Source organism: Oncorhynchus nerka, linkage group LG19 (genome assembly GCF_034236695.1).
Source record: "Oncorhynchus nerka isolate Pitt River linkage group LG19, Oner_Uvic_2.0, whole genome shotgun sequence".
Classification (NCBI taxonomy): Eukaryota; Metazoa; Chordata; class Actinopteri; order Salmoniformes; family Salmonidae; genus Oncorhynchus; species Oncorhynchus nerka.
Genome location: NC_088414.1, coordinates 36,511,985 through 36,528,865, shown reverse-complemented (window position 1 = coordinate 36,528,865; position 16,881 = coordinate 36,511,985). Strand labels below are relative to the sequence as shown.

The window sequence follows — 16,881 nt, the reverse complement described above, 5'->3', positions numbered from 1 at the left end:
GCTTAAAATGATAAACATTCAACATTGGCCATGCTGTCAATCCAGCATGATTTCTCCTGCGCTCAAAACAACTGGAAATTTCAGACTGGGAAATCTGACTACAGTGCGTTCAAGACAACTGGGAACTCGCACCACCTTCCTGTTCAAGTGAATACAGCACAACAAGGTGAGTCCAAAGAATGTATTTATGCTGCTGTATAAATTATGTAATATGCCAGGGAGATATGTATACTGTAGCTTAGAAGTAATACTAAGTGTATGTTGTGTCTTAAGCTGTTAGCTGTAGGTGGTGCATATGCAGCCTATAGCATGTTTTAGAGAAATGTCATCATCGAATATTGTAAAGAGCTGTCATTGTCTGCTTATGTGCCCCCTTTATTTATCCTATGGTTCTGATTTGGTGTACACTGTAACAACGGCCCATGTTCTGAATTCTGTTGCTGTAAATTTCAAAAGTGCTGAACAAATTGTTATATTGACTACGTCCGTCCTAGCTCGCTCATTAATGTCTTAATTGGAGAGAGAGGGCAAACCTATGGTTTCCAGTACGTTACTGTACGTTAATGATGAAGCTTTCTCCACCCTCCCCAAACATGGCCTGCTACAATGATACTGCTGAGGCTGCGACTTCCGCGTCGGAACCCTATGATGCCGACGTGAAGAGTGTTCCGTGCCGAACAACTGTGGAATCTAGCATGTATGTGTTGTGAGTGTTGCCGGCTCTGGCCTTGTGTTATTGTTCTCTTGCTTTTATCCTGTAAACAAACACATTTTGATACTAAGAACAGAGAAAAGGAGGATATTAAAGAATTGCAAACCTTGACGGTCTGCCTGTGTGTGGTATTGGGATTCAAATCACTTGTTTTTTGAACATACACAAGGTTTATTTACAGGCTCAATTGCTTCACATTTTCAAAGTGCATACTGACATTAATTCTGACATAAGTTCCAAAAAACAAAATGTTTTAGGAGAGTGTACATAACAAATCCACTATACCTCATACTTACACACATCCCAACTGGCACATGCACATATGTTTTCCACTCGCTTAATTACAGCTTTCTATTAAGTGCCTGTGTTTTGTAGAGTAAGTCTCTAGTCATTCTTTCAACATCATATCCTCACAAACAATGCATTAGACACTTTTTCTTATTCAGTAAACAACCACATTCATAAGACGTTTACAAAAAATGTACAGCCTTTTTGTCGTTATGAGAATACAAACTGCAGAAAACTGAATAGATTTCCAGAGGAATGATTGATGTAGCCCATGACTCTGACTCTCTGCCTGGTGCTGTCTGCCCCTTCATTTCAGTTCTTCTGATGAGGATGGACTCTCTGGGGGCTCCTGGCAGATGTGGAGAATAAAATATTTTAGCAGTATCGGCAGGGAATGTGATCAGGCAATGGAAAGGTCATGCGGTCTATGGCTCGGATGAGGAAAAAGATCAAGTGCGTTGTATCCACCTTATTCTCAGTCTCCGGCTTCCCTGGCAATGATTTCTGTGTCGTGTGAAAAGCCTGGAGAAAGACTATCGTTAGCATACCAACAAAAGGAAACCAGACCAAAGTTATCTATCTGATTTAACACTAGTTCCATCACTAGTTTAAGGAATTGGCAGTCATCTCTCTCTCTCCCCCTCTCTCCGCCATAACATGCCATGTGTTGTAATGAAAGAAAGACCTGCAGCTCAGGTGGTTTAAACACACCAGCAAGGGGCACTCCCAGCTGTAAAACAATGAGATGGATCAATATGCTTTTGAATACACATGACATTTACATTTTTTTTAACCTTTATTTAACTAGGCAAGTCAGTTAAGAATAAATTCTTATTTACAATGACTGCCTACTCTGGCCGCTGGGCCAATTGTTCGCTGCCCTATGGGACACTTTATCACGGCTGGTTGTGATACAGCCCAGGATCAAACCAGGGTCTGTAGTGATGCCTCTGGGCACTGAGATGCAGTGCCTTAGACTGCTGCGCCACTCCTGAGCTCAAAATGAGCAAACTGACGGACGGTATAATGTCGTCCACCTTTTTGGCTTGTTGAATCTCATCTGTTGACTTGGACCTGTTCTTCACTGTATGTTTATGAGGAGAGGTTGGTTGAGCCTACATGGGAAACAGGAAAAGGAAATTGTTCAGACAGGATGATGTCACCAATTGACATACTTAAGTCTCCCCCAAAAAATGTTAAAGATACACTAACTTTATTCTGTGCTGACTCCATAGTAGTCTCTGCTAGCCCCAGGTTTTCTACGGTCTGTAGTTCAACGTCAATCTCTATCCACCGATGACTGTTCTTCTGGAAAATAAATAAATAGGAAACAGGACACCAGCTCAGTCAGGGCGCAGACTGAGGCTTCTCTCTGATCAGGGGCTCTCTGTGGTCCCAAGCAGGAAATGAACATAATACATTGTTAGTTTTGTTATGGAGCTTTCTCAATTGCAATAGACTTGGTCTGAAATAGCCTACTAATTTGGAGGCTTTAATGGGCGTAAGTGTATTGCTGAGACTGTCAGACTGACCTTGTATAAAATGAGTGGTGCAAAGTCAAGGAAACTTATCCCATCACAGTGACAGCCCATAGTGTACTATTAATGTCTCATATAGGGAGGAGTATATTGACTTTGAATAGGAACTAGAGTTACAGATAGTTTGCAGTACAGACTAGATTATATAATATCCACTTCTGTGTCACACACCTCTCTAACCCCTCACGTGCATGCGTATGTGTTTGAATGACATTTCCCATCTCGCTCCCATCAGGTTGTATGTATGATGTGTCGAAGAGGTAGCCAGAAGCAAAGGGTGCTGCTTTTTAATAGAAGACAAACAGTGAGTCATACATAATGTACCTCTCCGGCTATGGGTTTGACACTAAAAGCTAATGGGTTCTCTCTCTCTCTCTGTGTGTGTGTGTGTGTGTGTGTGTGTGTGTGTGTGTGTGTGTGTGTGTGTGTGTGTGTGTGTGTGTGTGTGTGTGTGTGTGTGTGTGTGTGTGTGTGTGTGTGTGTGTGTGTGTGTGTGTGTGTGTATTCTGATTCTAGCTTTGAGGAGAGCTCTGAAAGGCATCAAAGATGAAAACATGTTATCTCATACTTTTTAAGAAAAATAACATCATACCTCCTTGCTTATCATCCCTGAAAATAATATAATAAAAGTATTGTCCAAAATACACACCGCCATAACATGCAGGAACTAAAGACAAAATGACAGTTCAGAAAGCATCACCATGGCAACAACATGTCGGTAGGAGCCTAGTGGGCTAACTGAAAGAGCCCAACTGTCTGAGAGATACCCCCTTGGGGAAAGTCTTCTGCTGCACATGACTGACTGACAGTCACTCATTCAGTCACTCACCCACTCACTCGGTCAGTATATCACTCACTCAATCCCTCACTCACATAGTCACTCACTCACTCACTCATTCAATCACTCATCAATCACTCGGTCACTCACTCACTCCCCACTGGGCACACTGGTGGAATCAACATTGTTTCAACATAATTTGTCAATTGTGTGATGTGGGCTCAACCACTACCGTTTTCATCTCATTTCAACCAGCACTGTAAACATTGAAATGACAGTAAAACTTAAATACACTGACTTAACCTGACTAAGAGGTTGCTAAATCAATGTCATTTCCATATAATCATCAGAACAATGTACTTATTCCACATTTTGTTGTTACAGCCTGAATTCAAATTCTTAATGAATTAAATAGATATTTTTTCTCTCACTCATCTACACACAATATCCTATAATGACAAAGTGAAAATATGTTTTTAGAAATGTTTGCAAATTTATTGAAAATGAAATGCAGAAACTTCTCATTTACATGAGTATTCACATGCCTGAGTCATTACTTTGTAGAAGCACCTTTGGCAGCGATTACAGCTGTGAGTCTTTCTGGGTAAGTCTCTAAGAGCTTTGCACACCTGGATTGTATAATATTTGCCCATGATTCTTTTTTAAATTCTTCAAGATCTGTCAAGTTGATTGTTGACCATTGCTAGACAGCCATTTTCAAGTCTTTCCAAAGATTTTCAAGACGATTTAAGTCAAAGCTCTAACTCGGCCACTCAGGAACATTCAATGTTGTCTTTTTTAGGTTATTGCTGAAAGGTGAATTTGTTTCCCAGTTTGAAAGCAGACTAAACCAGGTTTCCCTTTAGGATTTTGCTTTGTGCTTAGCTCTATTCTGCTAAAAAAAACTCCCTCGTCCTTGCTGATGACAAACATACCCATAACATGATGCAGCCAGCACTATACTTGAAAATATGAAGAGTGGTACTCAATGATGTGTTGTGTTGGATTTGCAACGATTTATTTGGGCATAAAGTGAATTTCTTTGTCACATTATTTTGCAGTATTACTTCAGTGCCTTTAAAAAAAACATATATATATATATATTCTGTACAGGCTTTTTCTTTTCACTCTGTCATTTAGGTTAGTGTTGAAAAGTAACTACAATGTTGTTGATCCATCCTCAGTTTTCTCCTATCACAGCCATTAAACTCTGTAACTGTTTTAAAGTCACCATTGGCCTCATAGTGTTTTCATTCCTCTCTGGGCAACTGAGTTAGGAAGGACACCTTTATCTTTGTAGTGACTGGGAGTATTGATACACCATCAAAAAGCCTAATTAATAACTTCACCATGCTCATATTCAATGTCTGTTTTTTTTCTTCATATCTACCAATCGGTGCCCTCCTTCGAGGCATTGAAAAACCTCCCTGGTCTTTGTGGTGGAATCTCTGCTTGAAATGCACTACTCCATTGAGAAACTTACCGATAATTGTATTGTAAGGGGGTACAGAGATGAGGCAGTTATTCAAAAATCATGTTAACCACTATTATCTAACGTGGAATGAGTCCATGCAACTTATTATACAATTTATTTATACAACTTATGATACAATTTATTACACATTTTTAATCCTGAACTTATTTAGATTTTCCATAACAAAGTGGTTGAATCATTATTGACTCAAGACATTTCAGATTTTATTTTACAATTTTCTACAAACAAATTTCAACTTTGACATTATGGGGTACTGTGTGTTGGCCAGTGACACAGAATCTCAATGTAATCTATTTTAAATTCAGACCGTAACACAACAAAATGTGGAGAAAGTGAAGGCGTGTGAATACATTCTGAAGGCACTGTGCTGTACATGTTGAAATTACGTTGAAAATTCCACATACAAATGTTAAAAATATTTCATTCTATATTCCTATATTCGGTGGTTCAAATGATGTAGAATTGTATATTGATTAGACATATTTTATTTGACCTTGTTTCAATGTTGATAGTAAAATGGTATGTTTGAATCAATGTCATTGTATGAAGAGGTATATTGAAATAAGAGGTGAAGCCACAGTCCAACAATTCCTGGCTGAACATTGAGTCCTGTTGGGTATATGAGGGGTAATGCACTTCAGTGAGAACGAGTCCACCATCCCGATGCCTACCTCTATGTACCCTGCTTAGCTTTAGAAACAAGCTTGTGTTTGATTTAACTGACCTGTCATGTCAACACATTTAGACAGTGGTTGTCAGCTTCCATACTCATTTGTGTAGACTTCCTTTATAACATTGAACAGTTGAAAGTAACTCACTTTTCTTACACAAGCTGTATGTGAAAGTAAAATAGGACTGAGGTTGGGTTTATGTAGGCTACAATGACATCTGATTTGCCAAACAAAGGACACCATCATTTCAACATGAAGCTAGGTATACTAATTGCATTTGTATTTATTAAAAAAGAGGACCATGTCTCGCCAGTAACTTGTACAGAAATGGTTGACAAACGCTTTTCTGTACTGTCAGTGTTATATGTCAGCACTACTGCCTGTGTCTAAGAAGGAGGTGTAGACTCTCTGTGTGTGCGTGCGTGCGTGTGTGTGTGTGTGTGTGTGTGTGTGTGTGTGTGTGTGTGTGTGTGTGTGTGTGTGTGTGTGTGTGTGTGTGTGTGTGTGTGTGTGTGCAGCATACTCTGTGTGCAGCATATTCTGCACTATAGTGGTTTGTATGACTCCCAGTGGAAGCTGTGTGTGCGCGCGTGTGTTTGTGTGTGTGCGCGTGTGTGTGTGTGTGTGTGTGTGTGTGTGTGTGTGTGTGTGTGTGTGTGTGTGTGTGAGTGTGTGTGTGTGTGTGTGTGTGTGTGTGTGTGTGTGTGTGTGTGTGTGTGTGTGTGTGTGTGTGTGTGTGTGTGTGTGTGTGTGTGTGTGTGTGTGCAGCATATTCTGCACTATAGTGGTTTGTATGACTCCCAGTGGAAGCTGTGAAATTCACGGTCCACCCGTTGAGTCTATCAAAAAAACTGAACAAACCATTTCCAGTGAGATGTCACATTCCTGGACCTAGAATGGCAATGGTTATTTCCCAAATTACACCCTATTCTCTATGTAGTGCACTTCCCTATGTAGTGCACTACAGGGCAGATAGGGCTCTGGTAATAGGGAATAGGGTGTCATTAGGCACAAAGCCGATGTCTAACCCAGAGGGGGTTCATGACCTTATGACAGTTTAGACTATGGGCGACAGGGTAGCCTAGTGGTTAGAGCGTTGGACTAGTAACCGAAAGGTTGCAAGTTCGAATCCCCGAGCTGACAAGGTACAAATCTGTCTTTCTGCCCCTGAACACTGCCCACTGTTCCTAGGCCGTCATTGAAAATAAGAATTTGTTCTTAACTGACTTGCCTAGTAAAATAAAGGTAAAATTAAAAAATTAAAAAAATAAAATTAAAACACATCCCCTGACAACAGTCATAGTGTCTTAGACTACGGCACATCACCTGACAACAGTCATAGTGTCTTAGGCTATGACGCATCACCTGACAACAGTCATAGTGTCTTAGGCTATGACGCATCACCTGACAACAGTCATAGTGTCTTAGACTATGAGGCATCACCTGACAACAGTCATAGTGTCTTAGACTATGACACATCCCCTGACAACAGTCATAGTGTCTTAGGCTATGACGCATCACCTGACAACAGTCATAGTGTCTTAGGCTATGACGCATCACCTGACAACAGTCATAGTGTCTTAGACTATGAGGCATCACCTGACAACAGTCATAGTGTCTTAGACTATGAGGCATCACCTGACAACAGTCATAGTGTCTTAGGCTATGACACATCCCCTGACAACAGTCATAGTGTCTTAGACTATGAGGCATCACCTGACAACAGTCATAGTGTCTTAGACTATGACACATCCCCTGACAACAGTCATAGTGTCTTAGACTATGAGGCATCACCTGACAACAGTCATAGTGTCTTAGGCTATGACGCATCACCTGACAACAGTCATAGTGTCTTAGACTATGACACATCCCCTGACAACAGTCATAGTGTCTTAGGCTATGACGCATCACCTGACAACAGTCATAGTGTCTTAGGCTATGACGCATCACCTGACAACAGTCATAGTGTCTTAGACTATGAGGCATCACCTGACAAATCCAATCAAATCAAATTGTATTTGTCACATGCGCCGATCATCAACATGTGTAGACCTTACTGTGAAATACTTACTTACAAGCCATTAACCGACAATGCAGTTCAAGAAATAGATTTAATGAAATATGTTTTAAATAAACTAAAGTAAAAAAATCTAATCAATCAAAAAGTAACGCTATTAATTTACATAACAATAACAAGGCTCTATACAGGAAGTACTGGTACCGAGTCAATATGTGGGGGTACAGGTTAGTCGAGGTAATTTTACACTGTGACAACAGTCATAGTGTAAAACAACTCCACTATCAAGTGTTGTGGGCTGCTGTAAGCTGTTAAAAATACAATGACAAATGTAGAGATACTGTCAATAGCTGACCTCCTCAAGCTTTACAAAACTGCAACAAAGCCATGCAAAGGAAGCTTACCTTGCTGTTCTGTGTGAAGTCCAGCCCCGGGAAATGGAAGAGTTAGAGTGGGATGTGCAGAATAGTACAAAGACAGTGGTTTCTTTGAGAATCTGTAGCCTACTTGTACTCTCTTCTACAATGAGACGCAGAACTGCTGAGAGACACGCCTGAGGATGGTTAAGTGGGGTGGCTAAGAGTTCTTCTCTTTCTCTCCTCCTCTCTGTCTCACTTGTTCTTCTTTCTCCCCTCTACGTAGAACCTATTACTCCAAGTTATCAGTCCTCACCTCTTTATTTCTCAGTAAATGACACGTCCAGTACTGTATGAAGAGCAGCACAGATCCAAATATTCTTCTCTGTGAGCATCCGGTGTGCCGTGTGGACCAATCACGTCAAGGTATGTGTTTGAGTGTGTTTGTATGAGAGAGAGAGAGAGAGAGAGAGAGAGAGAGAGAGAGAGAGAGAGAGAGAAAGAAATAATTGTTATTGTTTATTTCACTTTTGTTTATTATCTACATCACTTGCTGTGGCAATGTTAACATATGCTTTCCATGCCAATAACGCCATTGAATTGAATTGAGAGAGAGAGAGAGTAACGTTTACTGTTCATTTTTATTGTTCATTTCACCTTTGTTTATTATCTACTTCACTTGCTTTGGCAGTGTTAACATATGTTTCCCATGCCAATAAAGCCCTTGAATTGAATTGAGAGAGAGCGGCAGAGGCACAGAGATAGGGGGGTATTCAATTGGGTGAACAGCAGTTCCAGCTCAAGCTCAAAAGGCTAGAAACTACGTCATTAATCCTCCATTATCTCCACCCACCCCCCACACCCCCACACTCACCACTGAGGTCTTTCCCCTCCCTTTCTGTTCTCTCTCTTCTCCTTATCACGAAAGCATTATGGTCATCCTCCTTTTTTATTTGAAGGCGTATGGAGTGAATACTAACAACCCAACAAAGGAGACTGAATATAAAAGGCTCCCAAATAGGGAGGCAATCATCATCCATTTAATACTCCACAGTATCTCTTCACCCAGAGAGAGAGGAATTCATTCCAGAGATTACACTGTCAGAGATTACATTGTTGTGGCAAACATTGTATTCCAATGACAATATAATTGTATTTACACTTTACACTGTAGGTTATCAATACATGCATTTATTTTCCCCCACAAAATAAACAGCAGCACAAAACACATGTAACTGTTCATATTTTGCATTTAAGTATATTAGTATACATCCGGTAAATATCATGGGGCAGTAGAAGGCACTGCACTGTAATTCAGCTGAATAAATTCATAACTAGCCTGTGTACCAGCCTGTTAGCTAACATCCCACTAGCCTGGGCATCAGCCTGTTTAGCTAACATTCCACCAGCCTGGATACCAGCCTGTTTAGCTAACATTCCACTAGCCTGAGTACCAGCATGCTTAGCTAACATTCCACTAGCCTGAGTACCAGCCTGTTTAGCTAACATTCCACTAGCAAATCAAATCAAAATCAAATGTATTTATATAGCCCTTCGTACATCAGCTGATATCTCAAAGTGCTGTACAGAAACCCAGCCTAAAACCCCAAACAGCAAGCAATGCAGGTGTAGAAGCACGGTGACTAGGAAAAACTCCCTAGAAAGGCCAAAACCTAGGAAGAAACCTAGAGAGGAACCAGGCTATGTGGGGTGGCCAGTCCTCTTCTGGCTGTTCCGAGTGGAGATTATAACAGAACATGGCCAAGATGTTCAAATGTTCATAAATGACCAGCATGGTCGAATAATAATAAGGCAGAACAGTTGAAACTGGAGCAACAGCACAGTCAGGTGGACTGGGGACAGCAAGGAGTCATCATGTCAGGTAGTCCTGGGGCATGGTCCTAGGGCTCAGGTCCTCCAAGAGAGAGAAAGAAAGAGAGAAGGAGAGAATTAGAGAACGCACACTTAGATTCACACAGGACACCGAATAGGAAGGACACCGAATAGGACACGAGAAGTACTCCAGATATAACAAACTGACCCTAGCCCCCCGACACATAAACTACTGCAGCATAAATACTGGAGGCTGAGACAGGAGGGGTCAGGAGACACTGTGGCCCCATCCGAGGACACCCCCGGACAGGGCCAAACAGGAAGGATATAACCCCACCCACTTTGCCAAAGCACAGCTCCCACACCACTAGAGGGATATCTTCAACCACCAACTTACCATCCTGAGACAAGGCTGAGTATAGCCCACAAAGATCTCCGCCATGGCACAACCCAAGGGGGCACCAACCCAGACAGGATGACCACATCATATGACCCATTGAAGAGATGAGTCTTCAGTAAAGACTTAAAGGTTGAGACCGAGTTTGCGTCTCTGACATGGGTAGGCAGACCGTTCCATAAAAATTGAGCTCTATAGGAGAAAGCCCTGCCTCCAGCTGTTTGCTTAGAAATTCTAGGGACAATTAGGAGGCCTGCGTCTTGTGACTGCAGCGCACGTGTAGGTATGTACGGCAGGACCAAATCAGAGAGATAGGTAGGAGCAAGCCCATGTAATGCTTTGTAGGTTAGCAGTAAAACCTTGAAATTAGCCCTTGCTTTGACAGGAAGCCAGTGTAGATAGGCTAGCACTGGAGTAATATGATCAAATTTTTGGGTTCTAGTCAGGATTCTAGCAGCCGTATTTAGCACTAACTGAAGTTTATTTAGTGCTTTATCCGGGTAGCCGGAAAGTAGAGCATTGCAGTAGTCTAACCTAGAAGTGACAAAAGCATGGATGAATTTTTCTGCATCATTTTTGGACAGAAAGTTTCTGATTTTTGCAATGTTACGTAGATGGAAAAAAGCTGTCCTTGAAATGGTCTTGATATGTTCTTCAAAAGAGAGATCAGGGTCCAGAGTAACGCCGAGGTCCTTCACAGTTTTATTTGAGACGACTGTACAACCATTAAGATTGATTGTCAGATTCAACAGAGGATCTCTTTGTTTCTTGGGACCTAGAACAAGCATCTCTGTTTTGTCTGAGTTTAAAAGTAGAAAGTTTGCAGCCATCCACTTCCTTATGTCTGAAACACATGCTTCTAGCAAGGGCAATTTTTGGGCTTCACCATGTTTCATTGAAATGTCCAGCTGTGTGTCATCCGCATAGCAGTGAACGTTAACATTATGTTTTCGAATAACATCCCCAAGAGGTAAAATATATAGTGAAAACAATAGTGGTCCTAAAACGGAACCTTGAGGAACACCGAAATTTACAGTTGATTTGTCAGAGGACAAACCATTCACAGAGACAAACTGATATCTTTCCGACAGATAAGATCTAAACCAGGCCAGAACTTGTCCGTGTAGACCAATTTGGGTTTCCAATCTCTCCAAAAGAATGTGGTGATCGATGGTATCAAAAGCAGCACTAAGGTCTAGGAGCACGAGGACAGATGCAGAGCCTCGGTCCGATGCCATTAAAATGTAATTTACCACCTTCACAAGTGCCGTCTCAGTGCTATGATGGGTTCTAAAACCAGACTGAAGCATTTGGTATACATTGTTTGTCTTCAGTTTTTGAGAGGAATGGAAGATTTGATATAGGCTGATAGATTTTCACATTTTCTGGGTCAAGTTTTGGCTTTTTCAAGAGAGGCTTTATTACTGCCACTTTTAGTGAGTTTGGTACACATCCGGTGGATAGAGAGCCGTTTATTATGTTCAACATAGGAGGGCCAAGCACAGGAAGCAGCTCTTTCAGTAGTTTAGTTGGAATAGGGTCCAGTATGCAGCTTGAAGGTTTAGAGGCCATGATTATTTTCATCATTGTGTCAAGAGATATAGTACTAAAACACTTGAGCGTCTCTCTTGATCCTAGGTCCTGGGAGAGTTGTGCAGACTCAGGACAACTGAGCTTTGAAGGAATACGCAGATTTAAAGAGGAGTCCGTAATTTGCTTTCTAATAATCATAATCTTTTCCTCAAAGAAGTTCATGAATTTATCACTGCTAAAGTGAATGTCATCCTCTCTTGGGGAATTCTGCTTTTTAGTTAGCTTTGCGACAGTATCAAAAAGGAATTTCGGATTGTTCTTATTTTCCTCAATTAAAGTTAGAAAAATAGGATGATCGAGCAGCAGTAAGGGCTCTTCGGTACTGCACGGTACTGTCTTTCCAAGCTAGTCGGAAGACTTCCAGTTTGGTGTGGCGCCATTTCCGTTCCAATTTTTTGGAAGCTTTCTTCAGAGCTCGGGTATTTTCTGTATACCAGGGAGCTAGTTTCTTATGAGAAATGTTTTTAGTTTTTAGGGGTGCAACTGCATCTAGGGTTTTGCGCAAGGTTAAATTGAGTTCCTCAGTTAGGTGGTTAACTGATTTTTGTCCTCTGGCGTCCTTGGGTAGACAGAGGGAATCTGGAAGGACATCAAGGAATCTTTGTGTTGTCTGTGAATTCATAGCACGACTTTTGATGTTCCTTGGTTGGGGTCTGAGCAGATTATTTGTTGCAATTGCAAACGTAATAAAATGGTGGTCCGATAGTCCAGGATTATGAGGAAAAACATTAAGATCCACAACATTTATTCCATGGGACAAAACTAGGTCCAGCGTATGACTGTGACAGTGAGTGGGTCCAGAGACATGTTGGATGGCTCCGAAAGCCTTTTGGAGTGGGTCTGTGGACTTTTCCATGTGAATATTAAAGTCACCAAAGATTAGAATATTATCTGCTATGACTACAAGGCCCGATAGCAATTCAGGGAACTCAGTGAGGAACGCTGTATATGACCCAGGAGGCCTGTAAACAGTAGCTATAAAAAGTGATTGAGTAGACTGCATCGATTTCATGACTAGAAGTTCAAAAGACGAAAACGTCATTTTTTTTTTTTGTAAATTGAAATTTGCTATCGTAAATGTTAGCAACACCTCCGCCTTTGCAGGATGCACAGGGGATATGGTCACTAGTGTAGCCAGGAGGTGAGGCCTCATTTAACACAGTAAATTCATCAGGCTTAAGCCATGTTTCAGTCAGGCCAATCACATCAAGATTATGATCAGTGATTAGTTCATTGACTATAATTGCCTTTGAAGTAAGGGATCTAAAATTAAGTAGCACTATTTTGAGATGTGAGGTATCATGATCTCTTTCAATAATGACAGAAATGGAGGTGGTCTTTATCCTAGTGAGATTGCTAAGGCGAACACGGTCTCAATGGTGATAGCTGAGCTGACTACACTGACTGTGCTAGTGGCAGACTCCACTATGCTGCCAGGCTGGCTGGCTAACAGCCTGCTGCCTGGCCTGCACCCTATTTCATTGTGGAGCTAGAGGAGTTAGAGACCTGTCTATGTTGGTAGATAAGATGAGAGCACCCCTCCAGCTAGGATGGAGTCCGTCACTCCTCAGCAGGTCAGGCTTGGTCCTGTTTGTGGGTGAGTCCCAGAAAGAGGGCCAATTATCTACAAATTCTATCTTTTGGGAGGGGCAGAAAACAGTTTTCAACCAGCGATTGAGAGTTGTGAGACTGCTGTAGAGCTCATCACTCCCCCTAACTGGGAAGGGGCCATAGACAATTACTCGATGCCGACACATCTTTCTAGCTGATTTACACGCAGAAGCTATGTTGCGCTTGGTGATCTCTGATTGTTTCATCCGAACATCGTTGGTGCCGACGTGGATAACAATATCTCTATACTCTCTACACTCGCCAGTTTTAGCTTTAGCCAGCACCATCTTCAGATTAGCCTTAACGTCGGTAGCCCTGCCCCCTGGTAAACAGTGTATGATCGCTGGATGATTCGTTTTAAGTCTAATACTGCGGGTAATGGAGTCGCCAATGACTAGAGTTTTCAATTTGTCAGAGCTAATGGTGGGAAGCTTCGGCGTCTCAGACCCCGTAACGGGAGGAGTAGAGACCAGAGAAGACTCGGCCTCTGACTCTGACTGGCTGCTTAATGGGGAAAACCGGTTGAAAGTTTCTGTCGGCTGAATGAGCGACACCGGTTGAGTGTTCCTACAGCATTTCCTTACAGAAACCGTGAGAAAGTTGTCCGGCTGCGGGGACTGTGCCAGGGGATTTATACTACTATCTGTACTTACTGGTGGCACAGACGCTGTTTCATCCTTTCCTACACTGAAATTACCCTTGCCTAACGATTGCGTCTGAAGCTGGGCTTGTAGCACAGCTATCCTCGCCGTAAGGCGAGTACAGCGACTGCAATTAGAAGGCATCATGTTAATGTTACTACTTAGCTTCGGCTGTTGGAGGTCCTGATGAATCGTGTCCAGATAAAGCGTCCAGAGTGAAAAAGTTGAGGAAAAAAATATATATATATATATAAACGGTAATTAAAAAGTAAAAACCGTAAAGTTGTCAGGCAGCAAAATAGGTTGGCAACAAAACGCACAGCAACTCGAAAACAAGTCTGCAAGTTGTGACCGGAAATGAAGTCAGAGCCTGGGTACCAGCCTGTTTAGCTAACATTCCACTAGCCTGGGTACCAGCCTGTTTAGCTAACATTCCACTAGCCTGAGTACCAGCCTGTTTAGCTAACATTGCACTAGCCTGGATACCAGCCTGTTTAGCTAACATTCCACTAGCCTGTGTACCAGCCTGTTTAGCAAACATTCCATTCCTTGTAGTCTGTGTCATTGCTAAACAGACTGGTACACAGGCTAATTCAAAACCCGTTTATCGACAGCATGTCTCCCCTCCCTCCCTCACACCACAGTCTCCCTGCCAGGGTCAGGGTCTGAAATCTGGCTGTCTCCAGCTCCAGCTCTGTCTCAGTGAGCCTAAATCAATCCTGACCCTGTAGTTCCGCCAGTATCCTTCTTCCTGCTCTCCTCCAATGTTCCTCCTCCTGGTCCTGCTCATGTGCGCATCCTCCAAGGGGAGCTGTAGGAACTGAGCAGCTGAGCTGAGCTTCTCCTTCTTCAGAAGCCCTCTCTGGTTGTCCACAGGGCAGCACAGGGCTCTGGATAGAAGCTCTGGATAGAAGCCCCCCCCTCCCATTCAGCTGAAAAGGTGGCGCGGGGAATTCAAAAATATTCATTAGAAATATTTAACTTTCACACATTAACAAGTCCAATACAGCAAATGAAAGATAAACATTTTGTTAATGTACCCGTCATGTCCGATTTTTAAAATGTTTTACAGCAAAAACACAATATATATTTATGTTAGACCACCACCAAATCAAAAGAAAAACACAGCCATTTTTTCCAGCCAAAGATAGAGTCACAAAAGCCGAATTAGAGATAAAATGAATCACTAACCTTTTGATAATCTTCTTCAGATGACACTCATATGACATGTTACACAATACATTTATGTTTTGTTCGATAATATGCCTATTTATATCCACAAATCTCTGTTTACATTGACACCATGTTCAGAAATGCCTCCAAAATATCCGGAGGGATTATAGATAGCTACACCAGATAACAGAAATACTCATCAACAACTTTGACGAAAGATACATGTTCTACATATAATTAAAGATACACTGGTTCTTAATGCAACCGCTGTGTCAGATTTTTTTTCTTTTTCAATTTAAAGTTTTATTACGTTTTCTTGTTTTTCAATCAACCAACAAAACACATTCCACATTCACAGATGTGACAGGCTTTAAAAAAAGAAAAAGTCAAAAAATAATAATACAATTTGAAAAAATTAAAATACATTTAAAATGAATGATAAAGTCAAATAAAAGCATTTATTTTTCTTAATCTATATATTTTACAAACATACATTGGTACATATATACATACATACATATACATACATATACATACATATACATACATACATACATACATACATACACACATACATACATACATACATACAATAACATACACATACATACATACATACATACATACATACATACATACATACATACATACATACAAAAACTAAATTAAAATACGTACATACATACAAACACACAAAAAAACATACAAAAAAACCACTTGCAGCAGCACTATCAAGGTTCTTATCAGCTATGTCAAGCATTCGCTGAGACGACGGGCCAATAATTCGTTTTTAGGTTTTACAGTACCTTACACAACATGTATCTGCGCATTTCCCTAATCACCCCGTTCACTATGTCCAGTTTGAAATATAGTTGAATAGTGGAGACCAGAGTCTATCAAACTTGGGCTGTCTCTTGTGGAGGTCATAAGTGAGCTTTTCAAGAGGAAGAAAGTCAACAATCTGGTCAATCCACATTTTAAATGTAAGAGGGGTATTAGAGGCCCACAATAGAAGAATACATTTCTTAGCAAAGTATGTAATAGTCATAAGCAAATTTTCTCTGTCAGGATCAAGAACAAAGTCCTGCTGGGCATTAAGAAGATAGATACACGGGGTCATATCAAACTGTACCTCTAGTATTTTCTGTGCAGCAGTATGTACAGATTGCCAGAATCTGGCAATCTCCCTACAGCTCCAAAATACATGCATATAGGTTCCACTTTCAGAGGCACATCTTTTACAGTTAGGAGACATATCTGTTTTCATTCTATGGAGTCTCAAAGGAGTATAATAAAATTTGTAATTAGATTCTTTCATTTTTACACTGGTAGAGGAGCAGTATACCCTGTCGCAAACCTCCGCCCATAACTCATCACTGATAATCAGACCAAGGTCCTTTTCCCAGATTATTTTCAAAGGAGTAAAGGAGGAGCTTCCTTTCTCAGAAAGGAGTCTATAGATGTAAGATATTTTGCCTTTAATGGATTGTGCTGTGACAAGAAGGGTTTCAACTTCATTCAACTGAGTTCTAAACCGCCTCTTGGAGGTAAATGAGGAAATTACATGTCTAATTTGAAGATATTTAAAAAAAAAAATGGGATCTTGGCACATCGATTTCACTGCAGAGCTCTTGAAAGGATTTCAGTGTAGTGGTTTTCTGATGAAATAGGTCTGAAAAGGTCCTGATTCCTAGAGTATGCCAAAGATTAAAGTTGGCATCCCTCAGGGCTTTTGGCAAGTCTGGGTTGCCTACTATAGGCGAGTGAGAACATATTTG

At 41.2% G+C, this 16,881-nt stretch overlaps 1 long non-coding RNA gene across 2 annotated transcripts; it reads right to left on the bottom strand.

The window, feature by feature from the left end:
• Nucleotides 1–859: 859 nt before the first annotated feature.
• Nucleotides 860–15,469, bottom strand: LOC115147078 (uncharacterized). Of its 2 annotated transcripts, XR_003866268.2 has the most exons (5): nt 7,904–14,148; nt 2,213–2,308; nt 2,038–2,115; nt 1,469–1,522; nt 860–1,349 (listed from the first exon to the last, which is right to left on the bottom strand). It is a non-coding gene; the product is annotated as an uncharacterized LOC115147078 (long non-coding RNA). The 2 variants fall into 2 exon arrangements; XR_010460005.1 differs by having other exon boundaries at nt 1,469–2,115; nt 7,904–15,469.
• Nucleotides 15,470–16,881: the final 1,412 nt, after the last annotated feature.